A 26702-nucleotide genomic window follows, 5' to 3' on the forward strand; every position below is an offset into this window, starting at 1 on the left:
TATTCTTCTATAATCATTTTAGAGCACAATCTAGAACACCTGTTCTGAACTAAAATGAAACAGCTTCATAAGTAATCATTCTGTCTCTCTTCTTCCTCTTCATTTGATTCTTCACTCTGGCATCATTGTGCTCTACCTAATGTACAGGTCTAATCTAATTACCTTCCTATTAAAAACAAAACAAAACCTTCGATATCCCAGCCCCTACTGCTACAAAACAAAATAAATAACTCTAAGGCTGACAGCCAAGGTACTTTACAATTTATTAGTTCCACCCCTTCTTTACAGCCAAATGTCACACCTACAATATACAATTCATCATAAAGAAGTGTTAGATGCTCAGGATACAAAAACTAAAATTGTCATCTCCATCCTCAATGGAGAATCCCATAATGGAGAAGACAAATGTGCAAATGACTATGCTACCAATTATAATCCAGAAGTTTATCCAAAAAGATAGTGGGTGGTTAATGGACCGTAACTTCAACATCCATCAACAGTAAAATGTGGCAGTCAAAATTTTTTACAAATAAATACAATCATAGACATCAATGAGAGATGCCCAATATCTAGGACTGGGGAGGTAACCCTGTCTTGGTTAGGTCCCAACTGAAGTACAATGTCCTGTTCTGGGAACCATACTTTAAGGTGGACATCACTAAGCTGACAAGTGTCTGGGGAAGAGCAACCAAGATGGTGGTGCACCTCTAAATCCTGCCATGTAAGGACTGGTTGAGTTACCTTGGAGAAGACATCAAGGGACATAAAAGTCTCCTTCAAATATCTGAAGAGAGGTTAGACTTGTTCTGCTTGGCCCCAAAGGTCAGAACTAGTTGAAAGAAGCAAATTTAGACTTGATAAAAGAGAAGACACTAATTAACAATTAGAGATACTGAAAGGCAAATGAGTAAGGGGCAACTAGGTGGTTCGGTGGAATGAGAACCAAGTCTAAAGAGGTCCTGGGTTCAAATATGGCCTCAGACACTTAGCTATGTGAGCCTGGGCAAATCACTTAACCCCATTGCCCAGCCCTTACCACTCTTCTGCCTTGGAACCAATACAGTTTTGGTTTTAAGATGAAAGGTAAGGGTTTTAAAAAAAAAATCAAAAAGGTTAAAAAACCACACCCTAGAATCCTTGTTTTTGTTTTGCAGGTGGCCTCTGATGTAACTGCCATTTTGTGAAGTTTTCAATTCAAGTATATGCCTTTATATTTATCTCTATTCTATTTCCTCATGTTTGTCTTGTTAATTCAATATCTTAATATAGTATAAGAACTGAGAATTAATTGAATTATATTCAGACCAAATAATAGTCATTAATAGGACAAAAAAAATGTCAAATGGCCTACCTTAAGAGGTAGGAAGGAAATAGCATCAGCCAAAGACCAGATGATCACTTGTTTAATGTTTTTTATAGAATATCGCATAGAGGGAAGGGTTGACTTGAATGATGTGGAGGTAACTTTTAACTCTCAGATTCTGTGATTTTGCGATAATGCTTGTGCCAGAGACATATGATCAGTTGTCTGTCTTTGTCTCAGTGGGTATCTCTCTCTCTCTCTCTCTCTCTCTCTCTATATATATATATATATATATATATATATACACACACATATAAAATCATATATGTATGCTTATGTTACATATAATATATACATCTACACACGCACATATGTGTATGTATGTATATATATATATGTATATACATATATATAAATACAAGTATACCTTCCACATTGCAGGTATAGGAGCACAGAACCTCTGTGATATGGAAAATTTGGGAGAATTTTTGGTCTTCTCTTTGTACCAGAGAAATCCAAATTTTTACTTTTTATTTTATGGGGTATTTACAATACATTATTGTAAAATCTGGGCTAAGTATTTGGTCACAGGCTATATAGTGTTTTTTTTAAACCCTTATCTTCCATCTTAGAATTAATACTGTGTATTGGTTCCAAGGCAGAAGAGTGGTAAGGGCTAGGCAATGGGGGTCAAGTGACTTGACCAGGATCACACAGGTAGGAAATATCTGAGGTTGGATTTGACCCAGGACCCCCTCCTCCCCATCTCTAGGCTTGGCTCTCCATCCACTGAGCCATCTAACTACCTCAGCTACATAGTTTCTAAACTTTTTCTGTGTTGTCCACTAGCCTGCATGTGTTATCTGTGGCTTCCATGAAACTTCCCAAAAATTCCTATTTAATTTTTTATGCCAACCATGATTTATCAAAACCTAATAGGGAATGTCACAATGTGGGAAAGATACTTCTGTATATGTGTGTATATATATGTGTGTGTGTGTGTGTGTGTGATATAATATTTATTATATTATTTATAATTTATATATTATTTTGTGTATGAATATATAGCATATTTATACATGTGTCCATATATAAATATATTTATATCATATTACATAATAATAAAACAGACAATATTATATTTATATGCATTAATGTATAAATGTATGTTTTATATTATGATAGATAATAGAATTGATATTATTTATATTTATTAATATATAAATTAGTTGTATATGAATATAATAATTTGCATTTATTATTCTATAAAACATACATATATATAAATATAATTGTTCTGTCACTTGTCATATCCTATTTTTTATGACCCATAGACTATGGCTTTCCATGGGGTTTTCTTCCCAAGATGCTGGAATGTTTGCCATTTCCTTCTCCAATGAATCCAGTAGACTCTTTTGTCATGCAATCAAAGGTTAAATGATTTGCCAAGAGTCACACAGCTAGGAAGTATCTGAGGCCAGACACATCATGTGAACTTAATAAATGCCAAGTGACACATCTTCCCTGACTCTTCCAAGTCCAGCTCAGGTTCTGCTTCCTACATAAGGAAGAAGCTTTCCTCAAGCATCCCAGTCCAAAATGACCTCTTGAGTCTTCTGAACTCCAAAGGTCTGGACTGCTAATGCAGTACCTAGAGTTTAGTGCCCGGTGTCATGGCCATCACTTTGGAGATGCCACTTGGTCTCAGGTCTTGGCTCCCCCCTAGACTGTCACCTCCTTAGGGAAAGGAAACATGACTTACAGTTCTTTCATCTTCTTCAATGCTTAACAGAAGGCTGGGCACAAAGGATAATAAATCTTGTTCTGTGAATGTGGCTGAATGAAAAATATGTCTTCAACAGATGAGAAAAACCAAGGACCTTGGGGACCCCATCACACGTGCTGTAAAAGCAGTCTGGAAATAGTGTCTGGCATTCATAGTGTGCCAAAGCAGTGCTTTCTAAGATTTTTCCCAGTCTGTGAGCCCCTTAAAGTTAGTCCAAAGTTCTTTTGGAGGTGGAGGGATTGGGGAAGAGGGGAGCAAAACCTATCAATTCCACCATTGCTCCTAGAATAGGGATTTTTAATCTAGAGTCCATGAACTAAAATATTTTAATAACTTTATTTCAATACATTTGCTTCCTTTGTAATCCTATGTCTTTTATGCATTTAAATCAAAATGGCTTTCAAAGCATTACTCTGGCCAATAGGCTTTACTGGATTTCCAAAAGGGTCCATAACACAAAGGCTAATAACTCATGTGCTAGGAAAACTCCTCCCCAGAATTAGTAGGAAGAATGGTATTGTGTTGGCTTAGCCATTAGAGTGCTGGAGTGAGAATCATACTGGAATTTGAGTTAGGAGACCTGGGTTCAAATTCTAGCTTTATTACTTAATGGCTACATAATCTTAGGCAAATCACTGCACCTAAACTGTGTCTCATCTGTGAGACACTTGAAAGAGCTGAATTTGCTCTCTAAGGTTCCTGCAAGCTCCAAATCCATGATTTTATGATTTCTGCCATTCTCTACTCTGCCTTGTCCCTCCCAACTTTGAAGCTTACCAATAATAGAACAGTGCCTGGCATATAGTAAGCACTCAATACGTGTTTGTTGATTGATTGGTTTTCTCATTTGCATTAAATATTTCAGGGATCTATGATTATACCCATGTAAAAATTCCCTCTTCCAACTGAGAGCACAACAACTCCGTGCCTTGTTAGGTAATAGTTATGAGTTGTGAAAGCTAAAAAAAATTCATTGTGGTAACCAACCACCTAATGTCTGAGTTAGGCTGGTTCTTGGACCAAAAATAAAAAATTACCAAGTCATTCACTAGACCTAAGCTTGAAGCCTTCCCAGTTTAGTAGGACCTGCCAGGGTTTATGCTTTGTGGGCAAGAGTACAGGGTCACCTCTCTGCCACAATGAGGCATTGGAAAAGACGTCAGTGGAAGTTTTATTAAATATAATAAATCAGTTCACATCAGAAGGAAAAATCTCAACTGGAGCCAAGAGAAGGCATTTATGTGCCTAAGGCAAAGATTGAAAATGGTGCCCCCTGTGCCTTACGGTCCCTAGGGCTGTTTTGAGTCTTCACTATAGCATATCTAACTTGACTTATCACAAAATAGATATATACATGCCATGCAGTGGGGAATTTTTTGCCATTAAAAATCTGTGCAATTACAAAAAGTCATATTTTAAATGTCCCTTATTGGCTGCCCGCCTTCCCTTTCCTCTGTCTGCTGTGTCTATCTCAAGCAATTGCCTGGCTTGTTCATTCCTTGTTCCAGCTGTGGCATAGACATTGTTGGATCATCAACATTAATCCTCCCAATGAGTAGTTCTAGAGTTACTTAAAAAGTCCTTTCTGAACTCTCAGGGGCCCCTGAATCTCACCAGAACTCTGATATTCAATCACGGATATGACTGATAAAGAGGACATTTTGTAAACTATGTCTCTCCTCTTGCCCAATAATATAATAATATTGATAATGGTGATAATAATAATAATAATAATTATAACTTAGCATTTATAAAGCATCTTAAGGTTTGTGGAGCCCTTTACATGTAATCTCACCATCAAAATAATTTTGTGGTGACAGGTAGTATTCTTAGCCTCATTTTATAGATGAGGAAAATGAGGCTGAGAGTTGACTTCTCAGTTATACAGTTAACAAATATGATATTTAGAGTCTTCCTGGGACTCCAGATCCATCATTCTATCCACTATTCAGAAAAAGTATCAGACTGAGAATCAAGAAATCTAGACATTAGTCCTTGTTTTTCCATGGCCATCTTTTCTTCGCCTCCATGTCCACAGCTGTAAATGAAGGAGTCGGGTTAGATGATTTCCAAGGTTCCTGCCACGTCTAAAAGCCAAAGCTTCTAAAATCTACTTTCTTAGCATATTCTGAGGAGGGTGTCAATGGGCAACGTGGAAACCCAACCTGAAGGTCCTGTGTGTTTGTTCCTTCAAGTTCAATGATTACAGTCCTGCTAACCAAGCTGAGCCTATGTCAAGCCCAGTCCAACAACCACATGGCCAAATCATGTCCACAATCAAGAGAATAAATATAATTGTCAGAAATCTGAGAGGGTCTGAGTCAGAGATGACACAAGGAAGCAGGTCTGGCACTGAAGCAGGTGCTATTTCAGCAGTCTCTTTACTGCCAATAATCTGATAGGTTCCAATCAGTCCAGGACAAATGGCTTTGGATGTTGACAGGCTGAATTGCTCCATACTCAGGCTGAATCCAGTACCAAAGAACCTTACTTTAAGCAAACTCGATATACAGAAATGCAGAATGAAGCAAGGATTATACCATCTTCAAGTTGGAAAGGAATGTAGAAATCATCTAATCCAAACTCCTCTCCTCTACGCAAGAGATAAATTGGTTATACAAGAGAGAAATTAGGGAGTGAATATTAAGTTACCAAAAGGATTTGCTAAAGGCTTTATATAAATATCCAGCACCCCTCATGCATTTGAAACCATTTTACCAAAAAAGAAAAAAATGAATATTTCTCTTTATAAACAAATTAATTCTATAAAACAAAAAATACTTGTGCCATTTTTGTTTTTGTTTTGTTTTTTGCTGGTACCAGTCCCAGAGTAGAGAGATGGCAGACTGTGACCAGGAGAGTGATGGACAGAGCTGCCCTTTAAACCATTGGCACATTGACTCCTCCGGAAAGAAAACTCTGGCTTCTCAATTTCTCCAGCTGAAAACTCAGGAGACATTTTTGTCCTTGTCATTTCCAGACAAATTCCATGAATGACATTTAGCCTCCTCTTGAGAAACATAAGCCCAAGTTTACCTTCTGGGTGTTGGGTTGGAGGAAAATCTTTTCATTTGGTAGCTAAATGACAGGCTTGAACAAATTCTTCACTTGCTAGTTTTCTTCCCAGATGGAATTCATCCATTGAGTTCTGGAGGACAAAACTCTGGCCTCTTCACTTACTCAGTATGAATGCAAATAAGTCTAGAATGATAGAATTCTAGTGCTGAAAGTACATCAGCTATTTAGCTCCTAATAAAAAAGAAATTGTTCTTTAATTAATTGATTTTTTTATTATTAAATTAATATTTAGATTTTTATATTTCTTTAATTTTATTAGTAAAGAATTCTTTTTAAAAATAGAATTCACTTGTAATCTTTCCCTAGAACAGGGGTTCTTAGGTTTTTTCTGTGTCCTAGTACCCCTTGAATGTTCTGGTGAAGATTATGAAACCTTTCTTAGAATTCTATTTTTAAATACATATAATAAAATCAATAAAATAATAAAACCAAATATACTAAAATAAAATTATCAAAACATACATTCAGAATAAAGTTGACAGACCTAGGTTAAGAACCCTTTCCATGAGTTACCTTTAAATCCATCTTCTGGTATTCTGTCCTCATTTCTCAACCAGGGATTGACTGACAAAGAGATGACAGAAAGAATATTTATTATATTCAGAGTCAGAAGATAGGTTCAAATTCTGGAATCCTCAATTACAAGCTACACAAATTTAGACAAATCATAGAATTTTAGAGCCAATGAGGATAATCTAGACTCCTTATTTTGTAGATGAGGAAACTGAGGCCCAAAGGGATAATATAGTCAGACAAATCATACCAATAACAAATTTCAGAGTCTCATTGAAACTCAGTTTCTTCATCTGTAAAATGAAATGGTCAATATTTTCCCCTGATGCCTCAGAAAGTCCCCATGACAGTTGAAAAATATAATGTAACCATTCTGGATGGCAATTTGGAACTATGCCCAAAGGGCTTTAAAAGCCAGGCCATAGCACTGCTGAGTTTATACCCCAAAGAGATCATAAGGAAAAAGACTTATACAAAATTATTCATAGTTGTGCTCTTTGTGGTGGCAAAAAATTGGAAAATGAGGGGTTACCCTTCGATTGGGGAATGGCTGGACTAATTGTGGAATATGTTGGTGATGGAATACTATTGTGCTCAAAGAAATAATGAACTTGAGGAAGTCCATGTGAACTGGAATGACCTCCAGGAATTGATGCAGAGTGAAAGGAGCCGAACCAGGAGAACATTGTAAACGGAGATTGATACACTGTGGCACAATCGAATGTAATGGACTTCTCTCCTAGCAGCAATGCAATGATTCAGGACAATTCTGAGAGACTTATGAGAAAGAACACTATCCACATCCAGAGGAAGAACTGTGGGAGTAGAAACACAGAAGGGAAACAACTACTTGATCACATGGGTTGATGGGGATGACTAGGGATATAGACTCTAAAGGATCACCCTAATGCAAATATCAGTAATATGGAAATAGTTCTTGATCAATGGCACATGTAAAACCCAGTGGAATTGTGCTTTGACTATGAAAGTAGGAGGAGGGGAGGGAAAGAACATGAATCATGTGTCCATGGAAATTTTTTCTTAATCAATTAAATAAAATTTTAAAAGAATAAAAAAAAATATATATATATATATATATAATGTAGTAGTTAGCAAATCTTTTGGTCTCAGGACTCTTTTATACTCCTCAAAATTATTGAAGACCACAAAGTCTTATAGGTTATAAGTCTTAAGTTATATCTATCAATATCTACCATATTAGAAATTAACATCTTAATATTATTATGAAAGAACTGAACAACAAAAATTATGATGAAAATAATTTTGATTTCATGGACCCACTGAAAGGATCTCAAAGATACCCAAAGGTCCCTGTAACATTAAAGAACAACTAAGATAATATATGTAAGCACCCTGAACACAGAATGGCTCTGGATGTAAGGCATAATATTCAGACTGTTTCAATATTTGATAGACTAGGTACTACTCCCAGCTACTCACAGGCATCTGGACAAAAGCCCACTTCTTTTCTATGCACATCTTACCTACTTCTCCTCCACCCCCTCCTCAAGAGTCCTTCTGCAGATGAGTTTTCATTTCTTGGCTATATTCACAGACTTTTTAGATTTCTTATCTCCAGAATGCCCTGGATGTTTCAACTTACCACCTCTCAGAATGAAGTGAACTCATGCTCTGAGTAGCCCTGAAATGAGCCCAGCAAAAGCATGAGCCAATCAGCCCCATGGGAGAAATAATATGAATTGGCAATGACCTGAGTGAGTCTGAATCAGTGACCACACTCTGGGAAACACCTACCACCAACATCAATAATGTCACGGAAAACATTTCTTGGTATAAGTTATACAGGTCATCTTGGATAGCCCTCAGCTTCTATACCCAAGAGCTAAGTCTGACCTTTCTCACCCTCTCTCGCTGGTCCTATTAGCTTTCTGGCCATACAACTGTGGCTTAAGACTCTCAGATACCTTTCTACCTACATCATCTTTCCCAGAGAACCAAAATTTATAATACCCTCGCTTCCATGGAGAACTAAAAAACATAGCAGGGACATTATATCATGTGTGTCTGTGTCTGTGTCTGTAAATATATATATACATATATATATACACACACATAAATATAAATATAACTTTATATTATATATAATAGTTCTTAAGAAAATCCCCACTTACTTTATTTTTGATATCTTTCTGTCTCTTCAGATATATCTAACTCTTTGTGACCCCATTTGGGATTTTCTTGGCAAAGATATTAGAATGTTTTGCCATTTCCTTCTCCAGTTCATTTTATAGATAAGGAAACTGAGGCAAACTTAACCCAGGGTCATACTAGTAAGTGTCAAAGGATGGCTTTGAACTTAAGAAAATGAAAGTTCAAGTTCCTCCTCTGACATATTAGCTCTGTGATCATGGGCACGTCATTTAATTTCTTAGTAGCTCAGGCAATTCTCTAAGACTGTTAAAATCTTTAATGTTAAGAATCAGAGGTTTTTAACCTGGGGACTATGAATATGTTTTTTTCAGGATTTTATTGGTATTATTATTTAGATAAATGTATTTCAACATAACTAGTTCCCCTTTTATTTTTTTATTTTTTTACAATTTTAATTTTATTTTGTCAACTTATAACATCATTCTTTGGTTACAAGAATCATATTATTTCCCTCCCTCCCCTCCACTCACCCTTCTGTAGCTGAAGCACAATTTCACTGGGTATTTACATGTGTCCTTGATCAGAACCTATTTCCATGTTGTTGGTGTTTGCATTAGGATGTTCATTTAGAGTCTACATCCCCAACCATATCCCCTCAACCCATGTAATCAAGCAGTTGTTTTTCTTCTGTATTTCTATTCCCACAGTTTTTCTCTCAATGTGGATTGTGTTCTTTCTCATAAGTCCCTCAAAATTGTCCTGAATCATTGCATTGCTGCTAGAAAAGAAGTCCATTACATTCGATTGTACCACAGTGTATCAGTCTCTGTGTACTTTGTTCCCCTAGTTCTGCTCCTTTCACTCTGCATCAATTCCTGGAGGTCATTTCAGTTCACATGGAATTCCTCAAGTTCATTATTTCTTTGAGCACAATAGTATTCCATCACCAACATATACCACAGTTTGTTCAGCCATTCCCCAATTGAAGGGCATCCCCTCATTTTCCAATTTTTTGCCACCACAAAGAATGCAGCTATGAATAATTTTGTACAAGTCTTTTTCCTTATTATCTCTTTGGGGTACAAACCCAGCAGTGCTATGGCTGGATCAAAGGGCAGACAGTCTTTTAAAACCCTTTGGGCATAGTTCCAAATTGCCATCCAGAATGGGTGAATGACCTAAATATAAAGAAGGAAACTATAAGTAAATTAGGTGAACACAGAATAGTATACATGTCAGACCTTTGGGAAAAGAAAGATTTTAAGATCAAGAAGGAGTTTTAAAAAATCACAAAATGTAAAATAAATAATTTTGATTGAATTAAATTAAAAGGATTTTGTACAGACAAAACCAATGCAACAAAAATTAGAAGGGAAGCAACAAATTGGGAAACAATCTTCATAACAAAAACCTCTGACAAAGGTCTAAGTACTCAAATCTACAAAGAGCTAAATCAATTGTACAAAAAATGAAGCCATTCTCCATTTGATAAATGGGCAAGGGACATGAATAGGATATTTTCAGTTAAAGAAATCAAAACTATTAATAAACACATGAAAAGTGTTCTAAATCTCTTATAATCAGAGAGATGCAAATCAAAAAAAAACAAAAAAAAACTCCGAGATACCACCTCATACCTAGCAGATTGGCTAACAGGACAGCAAAGGAAAGTAATGAATGTTAGAAGTGATGTGGCAAAGTTGGGACATTAATACACTGCTGGTGGAGTTGTGAATTGATCCAACTAGCTTCCTTTTTTAATCCAATGTATTTTCCTTCATACATTTAAAAATCTTATTCTGAGAAAGAGTTCTTTGGCTTCAGACTGCCAAAGGGATCTGTGACACAAAAAATGGGCAAGAAATCTACAAATGGAGGTTAGTTACAGAGTTGCATCGACAAATTCTCACACCAGGAATTCCCTAAACTGAAGAATTTCTTTGTATCCTGGTACCCCTTAAGTGTTCTGGTGAATCTTATGGAACCATCTTAGAATAATGTTTTTAAATATGTTTTTAAAAACATAAAATAATTCATAGCATAATAAAGAAAAGTCAAGAGTCATGGAGAAAAATAGTAGAATGTAGAAGAAGAAATAGCAATTATCCATCATCTCAATTCTAGGAGAACTCTTTCATCAATGTCACTCTGAATTCTATATGCCTCTTTTATTAAAAATCAATGTCACCACAAATGGAAGGCATTGGGCCACTGCTAGGTTCAGTGACTTCACTGACATCTTGATATCTTTCTAAATATAGACTTAGGACTCTTATTTTATTTTTAAATAAAGGAAGGAGAAACCTAGCCCCCTGGCCTAAGATACTGCCCTGTGGTACAAGATACCTAAATCCAGTTTCCTGCTAGTGCCTCCTGGTCAGGAAGGAGCCCCTGGACAAGGACCTTAGGAACCACAGATTAATGCTACTAAGCAAATGAAGAGGGCCCAAAGTTTGATATTTTCTTGGTGTGGTGAAAAGGTAAGGAACAAAGAAAAGAAATGAACTCATTTAACATGATGTACCCTCATTGCAGCTAGGGGCAGCTAGATGGCTCAAGTCTGACATCAAGAAGACCTGAGTTCAAATTTGACCCCAGACACTTACTAGTTGTGTGACTCTGGGCAAATCACTTAACTTCTGTTTGCCTTAATCCACTGGAGAAGGAAATGGCAAAAGACTCCAGTATCTTTGCCAAGAAAATCTCATGGACCATATTGGTAGGTTCTGGTCCACAGGGTCACAATTAAACAACCCACAAGGACAACTGTCATGATATCTACATTCCTCTCCTTCCTATCTCCCTTTACCAATTTATAGTTATTGTTACCTTGTCAAAGTATGCCTTCTCTAATGTGGGGAGGGGAAGGAAGGAAGGATTTACCTAGATATTTTAATATGTCAAATAAATAAATTTAAATTTAGAAATAAATAAAACAGACCATGAATGGATACCAAGGGTTTCTGATACCATAAATAAAAAATCCCAAAGGCTAGAGCTAGAGTATTAGGCATAAGTGGTAAGAAAAGGTACAAAATATCATAAAAAGACAAAGAATGTGAATATTAGCTGGAACCTTAGAGACTGAATCCAGGAGTACTTATCCATTTTTGTCTCAAAGACTCCTTTGGCAATCTAAAGAAGCCTGTGACCCCTGCTCAGAATAATGCTTTTAAATTAATAAAATAGAATATGACAGATTTCAAAGGAAACTAATGAAATTAAAATAAAACTATCAAAAAAATTTAAACAAGGTCACAGACCCACTGTTAAGAAGCCTTGCTCTAACCCAACTCTCTCATTTTCAAGATGAGAAAAAAAATGCACAGAAGTGACTTCTAAAGGCCACAGAATTGTCAGGTTAGTTTTATAATGTGTCCTTAGGAATATCCACTTTGTTTTCAAAGTGGCAGCCACCTCTGAATGATGATAGTATGACACACTAAACAGAGAGAGAGAGAGAGAGAGAGAGAGAGAGAGAGAGAGAGAGAGAGATGGATCTCATTCATTATAAGAACATATAAAATGACTAAAAATAATTATAGAAATGGTAATACAGTACCTTAAGTTTTTTTGCTTGTTTTTTAAGACCCTTACCTTCCATCTCAAAATCAGTGACTATGTATTGGTTCTAAGGCAGGAGAGTTCTAAGGGCTAGGCGGGGGGGGGGGGGGGGGGGGGGAGGGAGGAGTGACTTGCCCAGCATAACACAGCTAGGAAATAGCTGAGACCACATTGGAAATCTTTAGGCCTGGCTCTTAATCCACTGAACCACCTACCTACTCCCTTAAGTTTTGTACCTTATTTTGTCTCATTTGATCTTCTCAACATCCCTGTGAAGTAGGAATTATTACTATACCCATTTTACAGATAAGGAAACAGGTGCCAAGATGTTAGATGATTTTCTCAGGAACACACAGCTGGTCAGTGTCTCAGGCAGGATTTGAACCTAGGTCTTCCCAATAGCAAATCCAGCTCACTAATATCAATGTCATCTACTTGATTCTCATTCATTATTACCTTCCAGATGTAACAGCTGCTTTAGACTGATATAGGCAAAGAGGAAGAGGGAATGCACCCCAGGCACAAGGGCATGATATGTGTGAATGCAATAAGGTAGGAGAAGGCATAAGGAGTTGAGAGGGAAAGAATTTGGACCTCATTTTAAAAAAATGAATGTTAAACATTTTTTTACATGTAACTGAGAAAAAGTAAAACAATAATTAAAAACATTTTCTCAAAGGTGGGAGAAGGCAATATGAGACCAGAGAACAGGTTTGGCTATTGTGGCTGGCAAAAAACACATATGAAGAAAAAGGATAAAATAAGGCTGGAAATATTAAGTTGGAACTAAGTAATAGAAGAACCTTAATGTCTGGCTGAAGAGTTTATACTTTATACTGTAGACACTGGAAATCCACTGAAGTTTTTCCAAGTTGGAGAGTGATATATTCAGCATAGTACTTTATTTAGGAAAATCTCTCTGGGTGCCTCAGCTACTTTGTGTTTCTTCCCTGAGTACAGGTGATAAAGAAGCAGTGGGTGTTTATAGCACTTGAAATGGGTGTGTTTATAGTTTTGGGGGCAACTTCATGTGTTCAAGAGGTTGGGGGCAGGGTCTTCAGTCAAAGCTGGCTATACTCCTCTATCTAGGAGAGAATTACTGATATGCTTCCTGAAGAAGATGACCACCAGGAACAGGATGTTCAATCCCTAGCTTGACTTGGTTTGCCAGAAAACAAGGACCTAGAGGAATGTGTTTATATGGTGCAGAGGCAAGGTGAAATGCCAATTCAGTAAACCTACAAAATGCTACATGGTTTATGTTATAAATCTCAACCTCTCTGGAGAATTTAACAATAGTTACGTTGATACTGTTGTTTGTTTAAACCTTTGTTAACATGTATATGTGAATCTCTTGTATTTCGTATTCCTTTTATATGGAGGAAATAAAATAACTGTCACATACCCCATATTCAGTTTCTACTGACTAGCTTTCTAGTTCTCCCCCACATCTTCCCTTTTTAGGGAGATTCCTAGACATGAACTGAAGCTGGGTTTTAAGTGATTTTCCCCAAGGGCTTTAAGTTTGGGGCAAAAAGAACCAGAGAGTTCAAGGGGGAAAAAATCTCAATTTTCTTCTCTAGAGATGAATTTCCTCTAAGACTGAAGTCTGTCTTAAACTAAGGAGAGATCAAGTGTTCCTAATTCTAAACCCAGCAGTGATTCTTACTGTTACATGGAAATGACTAACATGGTCACGATGAGGAGGGAGACTGGTAGCAACTTACCTTTTGTCATAAGCAAGACATAGATGGGTTTTCAGCTAATGCTTGCACCTCCTGAGGATTCACCCATATAAGACCAGAGTGCAAGGAATTAACCTTTTGTATTGGTGAGTTTAATTCTCTACAGGGAGAAGTTTTGCTCAAGGAGAGCCAGAAGTAGTTTCAATAAAGCAATGTTATCTATGGTTGCTGATGTCCATGCAGCCTTCAGGACATTACCTGATGTAATCAGAGACAGATAAAAGTCCTCTGTGAAATATTATAAAAATATACCATTATGATTATTTAATATAGACAACACTCTATTCCAGAGCTATTGAGGGACAGGGACTAAAGGGCTAAATGAAGTCCATTGATAATCCAAACGGCAGCTAAGTGGTTCAACCTCAAACACTAGTTGTGTGATCTTGGGCAGGACCTGGATTCAGGAAGACATCTTCCTAAGTTCAAACCTGGCCTTAGACATTTAACTAGTTGTGGGACTCTGTTTGCCTCAGTTTCCTCATCAGTAAAAATGATCTGGAAAAGGAAAGGCAAACCACTCCAAGTCTTTCACCAAGAAAACCTCCAATGGGTCATGAAGCATGAGGTATGCAGAAAAATGACAACTGATAATCTGAAACCTGTTTTTAGTTGAAAGTCTCTATTTCCATCCTTTCCACACAGAAGTAATGGTTGGCACTAATCAAGACTTATTCATCTTCCTCCAAATTCACCTATGGATCTGGTAAAATCTTGTAGTCTAACCATTATTTCCTTCTCCACCCCACTGGTCATTCCCATTATTTGACAGTAGATTCTTAGATGGAAGGAAGGAAGGAAGGAAGGAAGGAAGGAAGGAAGGAAGGAAGGAAGGAAGGAAGGAAGGAGGGAAGGAAGGGAAGGGAAAAAAGAAGGAGGGAGAGTAGGGAGGGAGAAAGAGGAGGGAGGGAAGGATAAATAAAATAAGGAGGAGGGGAAAATATAGGAAAGAAAGAAGGAGGGAGGGAGAGAGGGAAAGAGAATGGGAAGATAGGGGAGATTTTAGGAGAGGGGAAGGGGAGAGCAGGGGAGGTCAGGAAGGCAAAGAAGGAAGGAAGGAAGCATTTTTTGATGCTTCTATTAAGTGCCAAGCACCGCACTGAGCATTTTACATATATTATCTAATTTGGTCCTCATGACAGTCTGAGAGTCAATTATTATCCCCATTTTTCAGCTGAGAAAACTGAGGCAAGCAAGTTCAGGGGCTTACGGGGACTAACACAGCTAGTAGGCATCTGACATTGGATTTGAATTCTGATCTTCCTGACCCTAAGCCCAACATTCTATCCTCGTACCACAAGGGGACTCATGGATCTATGAGAAGCTCTGACTAGGGATCTGAAGTCAATGGTACACCATAGGCCCTGGCAGTTGGAGCAGACTAAGATTCTTCAGCTCTGCCTATATTTTGCTCAGAAACATGTCAAATTTCTCACTGGAACCTATACTGTAATTACTGTCGACGTTCAAGCCCCAAAGTCCCGCTGGTAAGTGATTCCATGTGTAATTATCCTTGAGAGGAGAAGAGTTTTGCCTATCTCCTCCCAGCCCTTCTCCCTCCCCATCTCTTTCCTCATTTTCTTCTGCCTTGTCTCCTTCTACTTCCTCTCCCTCTGTCTCTCAGGCAAGGTTCAATAAAAAAGTTCCCTTTGGGTGGTAGAACTTTGCCCAAGGGCACCTCTCCTTTGCCCATGGCTGGGTCCCTCCTTAGGCACCACCTCATCATTTTGACATTCTCACAGAGCAATTCAGAGGCAGAAAAGTAGGAATAATGGCATTTCCCTCCCTCAAAGCCCCCTTCTCTTTGTCCTCCCCTACTTTTTCCTCCACTACTTCAACCGGATAAAATGCCTAGACTTTAAAGATCCAGTCTTTATCCCTGATGCTTGTTCTGTGCTCAGGAAAAGCATGCCATTGCTGAGTGGGGGCTTAAATTAAAATGATTCTGAGGCCCAAGTAAGGAATAAATATTTTTATTTATTTAACATTTATGTTATGCCTGATATGTCAGGCATTATGCTAGGCTCTGCAGATCAAAAGATAAAAGTGAAACAGTCCCTGTCCTCAGGGAACTTATATTCTAATGGGGGGGGAGACAACATAGATGCAATGTGTCCCAAAAGTCTTAGTGAAGTTTTAAGCCCATGTTGTGAGTGTGTACAGAGTGTGTAGGGCAGCTGGGTAGTGCAGCAAATAGAGCATGAAAATCTCATCTTCCTGAGTTCAAATCTGTCCTCAGACATTACTAGCTGTGAGACCCTGGCCAAGCCACTTGTGGACTGTCCAAAGTCCAAAGAAGAAAATATAATACAACTTAAACAGTGCAAGTTAATAATGACTTAACTGAATGACACTAGCATTGCCTTGTAATAAAGTATGGAAGTTGCCTTTGTTTCCCATTATTAGAAACTATAAACCATTACTTTTTTCCCTGTGTGTATCTGAGTGGTCCAGTGATCCAGCAGAATTAACTTAGATGCTCTCCAAGAAAATAAATATACAGGGCTAAAGATACTAGTTTCTCAACTTCTCAAGTATTCCTCAAATAGGTGCTCTAATAGCACCAAGAAGGCATCTTCCCTATCCTTTAGACCTCTTGATGTTTGACTCTAGAAGGGACAAGTATAAGGTTGCTTTTGTCCAAGATCAAATTCACAGTCTTGTAGAGCACCACTAATACATGTTTAGTATTATTTTCTTTACTCTTGGTATTTAAGTTGTGCTTTGTATTAATAGCCATTTTGGTCATTTCAGACTGTGTAGCTACATGTTGGTAGTGGGGAGATATTGTATAGAAGAGAATTAACTACCTAAAGAAGTGTGGTTTGGGTCAATAGGAATTTTCATTTCCATGTTCAAAGAGAAAAACCAGTGTGACTCTAATTAACCTGCTTGCCTCGGTTTCCTCAACTGCAAAATGGGCTTTTTGACCTCAGCTCCTCATTTGTAAAAGGAGCTGGAAAAGGAAGCATGTAAACCGCTCTTGTATCTTTGCCAAGAACACTCCAAATGGGGTCATGAAGAATCATTATGAATGAAACAATTGAACAGAATTATATGCATGTGTGTGTGTGGCATTATACTCACACAGAGAGAAAAAGAGAGGGGGAGAAAAGAGAGATACAGGTATAAACTTATGTAAGGTATGGAAAATTGTATATCAATACAAGATGATTTGAGGGAGGATGGCATTAACAGCTACAGAAATTAAGAAATGCTTAGCATAGAAGAGGTCTCCTGAATTGAATTTTGAAAGAAACTAGAGATTCTAAGAGATGGAAATGAGGAGAGAGCACTCTGGACTTGCCAGCTCCAAGACATGGAGATGAGAAATGGAGGGCCATGTCTGCTCAACAACCAGAAGATCAGTTTGACCAGACTGTAGAGTTCATGAAGGAGAGTAAATTGTATGAAGGCAGTAAAGATAAGTTATATAAAATAATAGCTCACATTTGTTATTATTACTCAATAAAATAGTTCTCACATCAAGGTAGGTCTTATGAGAATAAGGCTATGGATCGGATCTGGGATTTCACTGGTGCAGGGAACTCCCAAGTGAGGACATTTCCTTTAAGTGCAGATAGCACTACCTTTGTTGTAGCATATCCACAGACATGTGTCTGTTAGAGATGGTGCTTGAACTTGGATCTTTCTGCCTCCAAAGCTGATTCTCTATTCTATTCCCCCATTCTAGAAAAGTACCTTAGTTCAGAATCACCAGTGCATATCTATAAGAAAAATATTTTGGAAAGGGAAGGGAGTTTCCTCAGCCTCCCAATCATATTGCTAGTTGTGAAACCTTTACCACTTGCATCTGAGAGTCTCCCGTAAGATAAAGAGACAGTAGTCCATGACCTTTCCAGTTCTAGCATTCTGTGACTATGTTATTATTACCTGCTGTGCCACAGTTTCCACAGTATGACCATTAAATAATAAGAAGGATTCTCATCTGTGAATTCACAGTCATGTCATTATATTTTGTCAAATTCTGTCTATATGAACCATGGCAAAGGGGTGACTAAAAATGTAGAATAAAGAATTTTTGAAGGAAAGACCATCTGATCCCATATGCACTATTAAAAAAGACAACAATGATGAATAGATAATTGTCAATTAAATTATTAATATTCAATTAAATATGAATATCCATTACCTATTTTAGATTTTTGTTTTATTGAGGTCTTTTGTTTTTATCTTTTATATTGTATTTTGTTTTTATATCACTTTTGGTTTTTTATCATATCCATTTCTAATCCTTGGAACAAAAATTTTAAAAGAACAAGATTTTTTAAAATAAGTAAAATAAAATAATACATTAATCAGATCTGATAGCATATACCCCTAATTCCCTGCCAACAGGCCCCCCCCCCCACCTCACCAGTGAAAGGAGGAAGCTGTTTTTTCTCAGTTCTTCTCTAGAGGCAAGCTTGGTCATTAGAATCACAAAGGGTTCGGAAGTTTCACTTTAGTATACTTTGCATTTACAAAGCAACCTAAATGTCATCCTCTAATCTTCATACCACAAATTCACTCTGTCACCAAGTCCTTTCAATTCTACTTTTTAAATATTCCTCAATAAGCTCTCCTCTACTTTTGTCCATGTACAGGCTCTCATCACTTACATCTAGACTACTGCAATAATTCACTGAGGGGCAGCTAGGTGGGACAGTGGATAGAATGCTGAGCCTGGAGTCAGGAAGACTCATCTTCTTGAGTGCAAATCTGGTCTCAGATAGTTACTAGCTGTGTGACCCTGGGCAAGTCACTTAACTCTGTTTGCCTTAGTTTCCTCATTTGTAAAATGAGGTAGAGAAAAATATGGCAAACCACTCTGATAGCTTTCCCAAAAAAACTCTAGATGGGGTTGCAAAGAGTTGGACATAACTGAAAAACAGCAATTGCCTCCCTGCCTCAAGTCATTTCCCACTTCAATCCATCTACTCAGCAATCAAAGTGATCCAAATTGCAGGTCTGACCATGTCACCCATCTGTCCAATTCATTAAGTTCCAGTGGCTCCTTATTGCCTCCAGAATCATATATAAAAAATCCTCTATTTGGCTTCTAAAGCCTTTCAGAACTTCCCATTCATACATACATCTTCTGCCTTTCCAGCCTTCTAACAAAATACTTTCCTCCACATATACCACAATACAGTGACAGTGATTTTCTTGTTGCTCTTCATGCAAAATATCCTGCCTCTTCACAATGGATATTTTCACTCTGTCCCCCCATGCCTAGAATTCTCTTCTTCCCTTTCTCTGCTTCCTGAATTCCCTGATATCCTCTCTTAGCTAAAATCTTCTCTCTGTAAGAAGCCTCTCTGAATCTTATTTAATCTTAGTTCATTCCCATTGAGATTAGTTCCAAATTTTCCTGTATATATCTTATTTGTACATCCTTTGTATGTTGTCTCCCCTGCTAGTTTATAACTCCTTGAGATTGCTGATTATTTTCATCTTTCCTTCTATGCCTAGAATGCCTAGGTTAATAAATATTTGTGCTTAATACATACTCATTGACTTAACTTTGTTTCTCAAATTATTTTTTAAATGTAATGTCTTCCATGATTAATTTCAATTTTTGTTGTGACCCTTCTTGGTTTTGAAGATCTCAACATATCCGCAAGAGGATGTCTCATTTCCTCTTATTAGTCATCATTTAATCAAGCTACATGTGCCTTTTCATTTTTCTCTGTACTCTATCCATCCAGGATGGAAAGAGAAAAGGAAATAAGAGTAAAGAAGAAGAGAGCAGAGGAGAGGACAGGACAGGAGAGCAGAAGAGGGGAGAGGACAGGAAAGTACAGGAGAGAAGAGGGGAGGAGAAAACAGGAGAAGAGAGGAGAGGAGAGGAAAGTCTTTGTGATTATAGACATTTTCCTAGTATTTTCCCACTTGTAATCTAACCTATGGTTCTGAGATGGTCATGATCCCTGATGAGGACTTCCAATTTGTGGGTTCTATGAACAGCAATAGTGGGACAGAGGGTGAAATGGAGGTAAATAGGGAGGTAAATGCATCTTTTTGTGTGGGGGTGGGGGTCTGGTCCTGTGGGTATTTTCCAGTTATTTATTTCAAGAGTATAGATATTCTTTGTTCTGATTCCAGGTGATCTGGCCAAATTCCAGGTTGGGGGAATTAATAGTATAAATGATGCCACAAAAAAATGAAAAAAGGAGGACAGGTTCCATGTTACACCCAGTGTCAACGTTAATTCAAAGAAGCTGTTGGCTCCAAGAAGCTGCCCTTCAGAAATAGGCTCTCAAATTGATCTACAATTTATATCATCTCCCCAAAGTTTCTGGAATACTGGCTACTAACAGAGGTTACCAGTTGGAGGCATAAAAACTGTATATACGTATCCAACTAGTTCAAATGCTTTCCACCCAGGATTCTCCAATATATATATTCTCCATTATATATTTTATTGTGAGATGTCATCACAAGTATAAGCCTCTTGAGATCAAGAGCTCTTAATTTTTTTAATCCCTAGAATCTAGAAAATTCCTAGCAAATAAAAAGTGCTTTTTATTCATTAATAAGTAAATGTTAAATTGAATTATATATGTCCTACAAAGGGACAGCTAAGTGGCGTAATGGCTAAGAATACTGAGTTTAGAATCAGGAAGACTCATCTTCTTGAATTCAAATCTGGCCTCACGCTCTTACTAGCTGGGTGACCCTGGGCAAGTCACTTAACCATGTTTGCCTCAGTTTCTTCATCTGTAAAATGAACTAGAGAAAGAAATGGCAAACTATTCTGGTATCTTTGACAACAAATTGTCAAATGGGGTCCCAAAGAGTTGGACACAAAAACTAAAAAGACAAAAAAAATTAAAGTTGGACATAACTAAAAAAGACTGAAGAACAAACAACAAAGAAAACCTCTTGTCTTTAAGATGTTTGGTTTCATTCTCTGAACAGATAGAAAATTATCTGACCCAACACAATTTCAGCTTCTAGATATATCAAAGCCAATTCAAAACAATGGTTACAATTGCTGAAAGAAAATTATAATAGTGATAAGTCAGGACTATTTTTTTCTGTCTTTTCCCAGAAAGGGCTGCAGTTGGCTTTCAGTTGGTACTTTATTTAGAAACCAGTGACAATGGAATTGGAAGGCTTGTATTCAAATTCTAAAGTTAACCCGCTCACTTTCATTATTAATGACATACAAATTATTTTGAGCAACAAAAATGAGAGAAATATTTCCAAACATTCTTTTTCAAAATGCCCACTCGATTGCATGAGTTTCTTTCAAAAAACTGCCATAGACAACCACATCTCCCTACATACAGTGTGCTGAGGCACACCAGTTTGCTAGACACTGCCTTTAAGCACCTCCTAGATATTCTAGTATCGGATCAACATAAGAGCTGCAAAGCCAAACAAAAGAGCTAAAATAGACATCCAAGTGATTCCTTGCAGAGCAGGGAGTCTCTTCTTGGCCCCCTAAATGATCCGGGTAGTTGAGCCAGACATAAGACTCAGTAAAGACCCAGCTTTCCCCTGGAACCCTCCATGGACTGAACAAAGTGTGAACATCTTTGCAAACCAGCCTTCCCAAGCCAGGCACCCTTCGATGATGATGCCAAACTCCAGCAGAATGCTGTTCCTGAACTCGAAACATCTAAGGCTTTCAGGGTACAGGGTCGGGGCAAAGAAATCTCAGGGCAACAATACAATCTGGGAAGCCCCTAAGGCACAGTGAAAGCAATCCCTAGGTTGCAAAGCTTTGCCCACTGGCAGGGATTCATTCCCAGAGGCATTTGGTTAAGTGCTATGCAGAGACCAATCTGTACTAAGAGGATTAGTTCCCTCCCAGGGAAAGGTTTTGGGCAGCCAAGCAGGGCAGCTCCCTATGTGATCCGAGGGGCTGTCATTACAAGGCCCAGATAGGGCATAATTACATGCTCCCTGGAGGGGCCTTCTAATTGAATCACAGGGTGGTTCCTAAACATTGTGGGCTGTGGCTGGAGATGGCAGAGCCAGACGAGAACTAGCTCTATGAGCAGACTTTGGGATGGGAGGCAGAGTAGGTCACAGGGGCACCATCTTGCCAAATATTCCAAGGAAGATTGGTTATTGGGAGGGAGGGAACAAGGAAGCCTTCCTTGTGGTCCATTCATTGTCATTTAGCTATTTTTCTTTCTAATCAAAACATGGAGATAGAGGATAGAGTGCCAAACTTGGATCAAGAAGACCTGCATTCAGATGCCGTTTAGGCACTTACTTATGACCCTGGGCAAGTCATTTTAATCTCTCTGTGACTCAGTTTCCTCATCTGAAAAATTAGAAGACTGGACTCAAGGACCTCTAAGATCCCTTCCCCACTCTAAATTGAGGATTTTACCCAGTGGAATTGCTTGTCAGCTCCAGGAGGGGAGAGGGAAGAGGGGAAGGAGAGAACATGAATCATATAGCCATGGAAAAATGTTTTTAAAATAAAATTATATTAAAAATAAATCAATAAATTGAGGGGTTTAAAGCTTAAAGAGATTTCAGGGAGCAGCTATGAGAGGTTCTAATCTGGCCTCAAACACTTCCCAGCTATGTGACCAGGGAAAGTCATTTGACCCCAAATTATCTATCTCTTATTGCTTTTCTTCTGCCTTGGAATCCATATTAGTATCATTTTTAAGATGGAAAGTAAAGGTTTCAAAAGAAAAAAAAAAGACCTCAACTTTAATCTCATTTAATCCCTGTATAATTGGGAAACTGAGATTGTGAACAAATGAATGAGTAAATAAAGCATTCATTAAGTGCTTACTATGTGCTTGGCCAAGGTCACAAATAAGTAGCAGAGCTGGGATTCTAACCCAAGTCTCCTGAATCCTGGTCTAATATTCTTTCCATTGCACTCCAACTCCTAAGAAATCATGACAGTCCCATTTGCTTGGCTTCCTGGCCCCCTCCTAGCTTAATGTTCTGAAAAGTGGTGCCGAGAACAACAGAATCTACTTTATGCCCAGGCATGGGCCCCAATTAGAGCAGGTTGGACCCAAGTTAAATGTCAGGGTATGATCGATGCATCCCCTTCACACATTCAAATCAATTAGTTGTTCTTTCTATATAGGTCCACCTTGGCCTTTTGAAGCAAGATTGTTTTTGTTGTTGTTTTTAAACAATTAGACATGGATTGAAAGAGGGCATCCAACCTTTCCAGATTTAATTCAGATGCACGGCAAGAGACAATTAGCGGAATAATTGCTCTAGTAGCAGTCAGCTTGTGGCTCCCTTTCAGAGCTGATAGTTAAATTTCCAGTGTGAACCTCGAACCCTTGAAAATCAGCAAAGGCTTCACATCAAGACTTGATTTATTGTTTTATTGATTTTCTAGACTTAAGACAGTAACACAAAAAAAAATTACTAACACAAATTAAATTTATTTTTTTAAAACTCTTACCTTCCATCTTAGAATCAATACTGTATAATGCAATATTGTTCCAAGGAAGAAGAGTGGGAAGAGTTAGGCAATTGGGGTTAAGGGACTTGCTCAGAGTCAGAAAGCTTGGAAGTATCTGAGGCCAGATTTGAACCTAGGATCTCCCTTCTCTAGGCCTGGCACTCAATCTAACAAGCCACCCCTTTTCCCCCAAACACAGATTAAATGTTTTCTTTTTATTTTTTCCATGGTTATGTGATTCCTTTTTTTCCCTCCTCTCATCCTTCCCCACTCCTGGAGTTGACAAGCAATTCCCCTGGGTTATACATATACATATATGTGTGTGTGCATACATATAGATGTATATATATGCATATATATGAAAATATATATAAAATTGTTCAAACCCATTTTCATATTATTCCAGATTAAATTGAAAAGCATGACATGGGAACATTTTTTTTTCCAGTGAGGTGGTTATTAAACATTTCTAATTCATCCCTGCTACTAATCTTTACACCTTTATCCCATCTAAACTAACAATCCCTAAACTGGTATACAACATCTTGCAGAAGGGATGCTAACTACAGATCACATGTCTGCTTTTTTCCTTCTCCAGCCTTATCTCCCTAAACACTGGCTGCCCTTAGGGCCACAGAACAGGCCCTCAAGATCCTAACAAGAGATATTGGGTCAGTTTTGACCTGTAACCTGGGTCACAAAGCCAAGGCATCATCCTTAATAAATCACGGCAATTCTGAATCGACAATTCAGGGGCAAAAGGATGAAAGGAGACAGATCCTTGGTTTAGAAGCTAGAAGTTTTGGATTTGAATCTTGGCTTCTAACTGTCTGATCTTGGGTAAGATCTCAGTCCCTTCATGTGTAAAATGACAATTTCTAACATTCCTACCAGATCTAAAGTCCTACCAACTCTCTGGGTGTCAAGCCTTGATTTCAGATTTGGGGATGAAGAATCTTATGTAACCTTTAAAAATCCCTGGAAAGCTTGCAAACCTAGCTACTGCTGGACCTTCAAGGCTCAGTTCAAGGGTCATTGCTTCTTAGAAGTCAACAGAAAGTTTTGTCCTCATGTAAAATCCAGTGGATTTGTGCAATGGCTATGGGAGGAGGCTGGGAGGAGAAGAGAGAAAGAACATGAATCATGTAACCATGGAAAATTTTTCTTCTTCAATTAAAAAAAATTTTAAGTATCTATTCCTTAGACTCCAAGACTCAGATTTCTTTTGCTTCATTTAAATTCTAGCTTGTTTCATACCTATTTAGAGACATGACTTACCAGCCTCTCCCTCTCATATCTACCACCACCATTGGCCCTCAGAAAACCTTATTGTTTCTTAAAAGACATTGTACCGTAAAGGGAAAAGTCATGAACTTTCCCATTAAATTTAGAATTTAAGGATCCAAGTTCCAAACCTTGCTCTACCATTTACTATCTGTGTGACCCTAGACTTAACTTATCTTGGCCACAGTTTCTTCATCTGTAAAATGTGAGAGTTTGGACGAAGTAAGTGCTTTTTATATTTTAAAAAAAAGCTTTTTCCATAATATCCATAAAGTGGGTAAATATTCTACAGTCCCAGGAAAGATTTAGCACTCTGAAAGAATGGAGTTAGGAGGTACCAGCAGATGACTTTGCAGTCTGGCAGTGCCAATTCTTTTTTTTTTAAACCCTTACCTTTTGTCTTGGAGCCAATACTGTATTGGCTCCAAGGCAGAAGATTGGTAAGGGCTAGGAAATTGGGGTTGAGTGACTTGCCCAGGGTCACACAGGTAGGAAGTGTCTGAGGACAGATTTGAACCTAGGACCTCCCATCTCTAGGCCTGGCTCTCAATCCACTGAGCTACCCAGCTGCCCCCTCTTGCCAATTCTATAACCATAAAAATCTCTAGCAGATGTGGGCTCAAAGGGGCATATTGATATAATAACAATTAACATTTATGTAGCATTTAAAGTTTACAAGGTCCTTTACATATATTATCTCATTTGATCCTCCCAATAACCCTGTGAGGTAGGAGCTATGATAATCCCCATTTTTACTGATGAGGAAACAGAGACTGAGACAAGCAAAGTGACTTCCTACATACAGGTCATACAGCATCTAAGTCTCTGGGACATTGACTGGCAGCTTTAATTTTCTTATCCTGGATAGAAGATGGGAAACAGAGGTCAAGTATCTTGGAGAAGTCTCTGACCAGAGGCAAGTCTCCAATTATTTCATTCTTTCAATCATTGAAATGGTTAGAGCAAGACCTATCTCAGTAGAAGACATTGTATGAAGGCCTGTGGGACAAAGAAGAGAAAGATCTAATCCTCAGAGGATTTATAGTCTAATATAGAGTGGAAACATACACCAATAACTATAAGGTGGAAATAGAATCTGAAAGCACAGTAAAAAGCGTCTCCAAGTGCTATTGGGAGGCAGCTGGGTTTCTCAGGAGATAAAGCACCAGACCTGGAGTAAAGAAGACCTAAGTTCAAATCCAGTTTCAGACATTTCCAAGCTGTGTGACCCTGGGCAAATTACTTAATTCTCTTGCTTTACAGTTTCCTCATCTATAAAATGATCTGGAGAAGGAAATGGCAAACCATTCCAGAATCTTTGCCAAGAAGATCCCAAAGGGAGTCACAAAGGGTCAGATACAACTTAAATGACTTAACAACAAAAGTACTTTGGGAATTCAGAGGAGGGTGGGAGCACTTGCTTTCTTCTGAAGGTCAGGGAAAGAACAAAAGTTTCATAGATGATGTTGAATTTAATCTGTACTTCAAATAATAGAGAGGAAAGATTGAAGTGGGGTAGAGGGGAGAGAGCATACCAGTCTAAGATATGTATATCTCCAAGGCATTCTGAAAGCCAATCTGATACAGCTTTTCAATGTCTTTACTTAAGCAAAACTGTGTCAAAGAAACCCATAGCACCAAGGATCCAGCTTATTTTATGTGGGTTTTACACTTTATTTAAGTAAAGTTCAAAGGTACAGATGAAGGAGACTTGGGAGTCATGGGACATGTCCTTGGAGACATAGGTTGGGGTCAATTTATGGAGGGCCCTTATTTGCAATCTAAAGAGGATGAATTCTATTCTATAGATTATGGGAAGCTACTGAAAGTTATTTTTTAAAAAAGAATGGCATGATGAGAGTTATGCTTTAGAAAAATTAACCTAGTGAC

The 26702-nt window shown here is 38.0% G+C and overlaps 1 protein-coding gene across 11 annotated transcripts in view; it reads right to left on the minus strand.

The window, feature by feature from the left end:
• Positions 1 to 26702, minus strand: part of SLC8A3 (solute carrier family 8 member A3) — a 231167-nt gene that overhangs the window by 133947 nt on the left and 70518 nt on the right. The window lies entirely within an intron of this gene.

This window comes from Monodelphis domestica, chromosome 1 (assembly GCF_027887165.1).
Source record: "Monodelphis domestica isolate mMonDom1 chromosome 1, mMonDom1.pri, whole genome shotgun sequence".
NCBI classification, from domain to species: Eukaryota; Metazoa; Chordata; class Mammalia; order Didelphimorphia; family Didelphidae; genus Monodelphis; species Monodelphis domestica.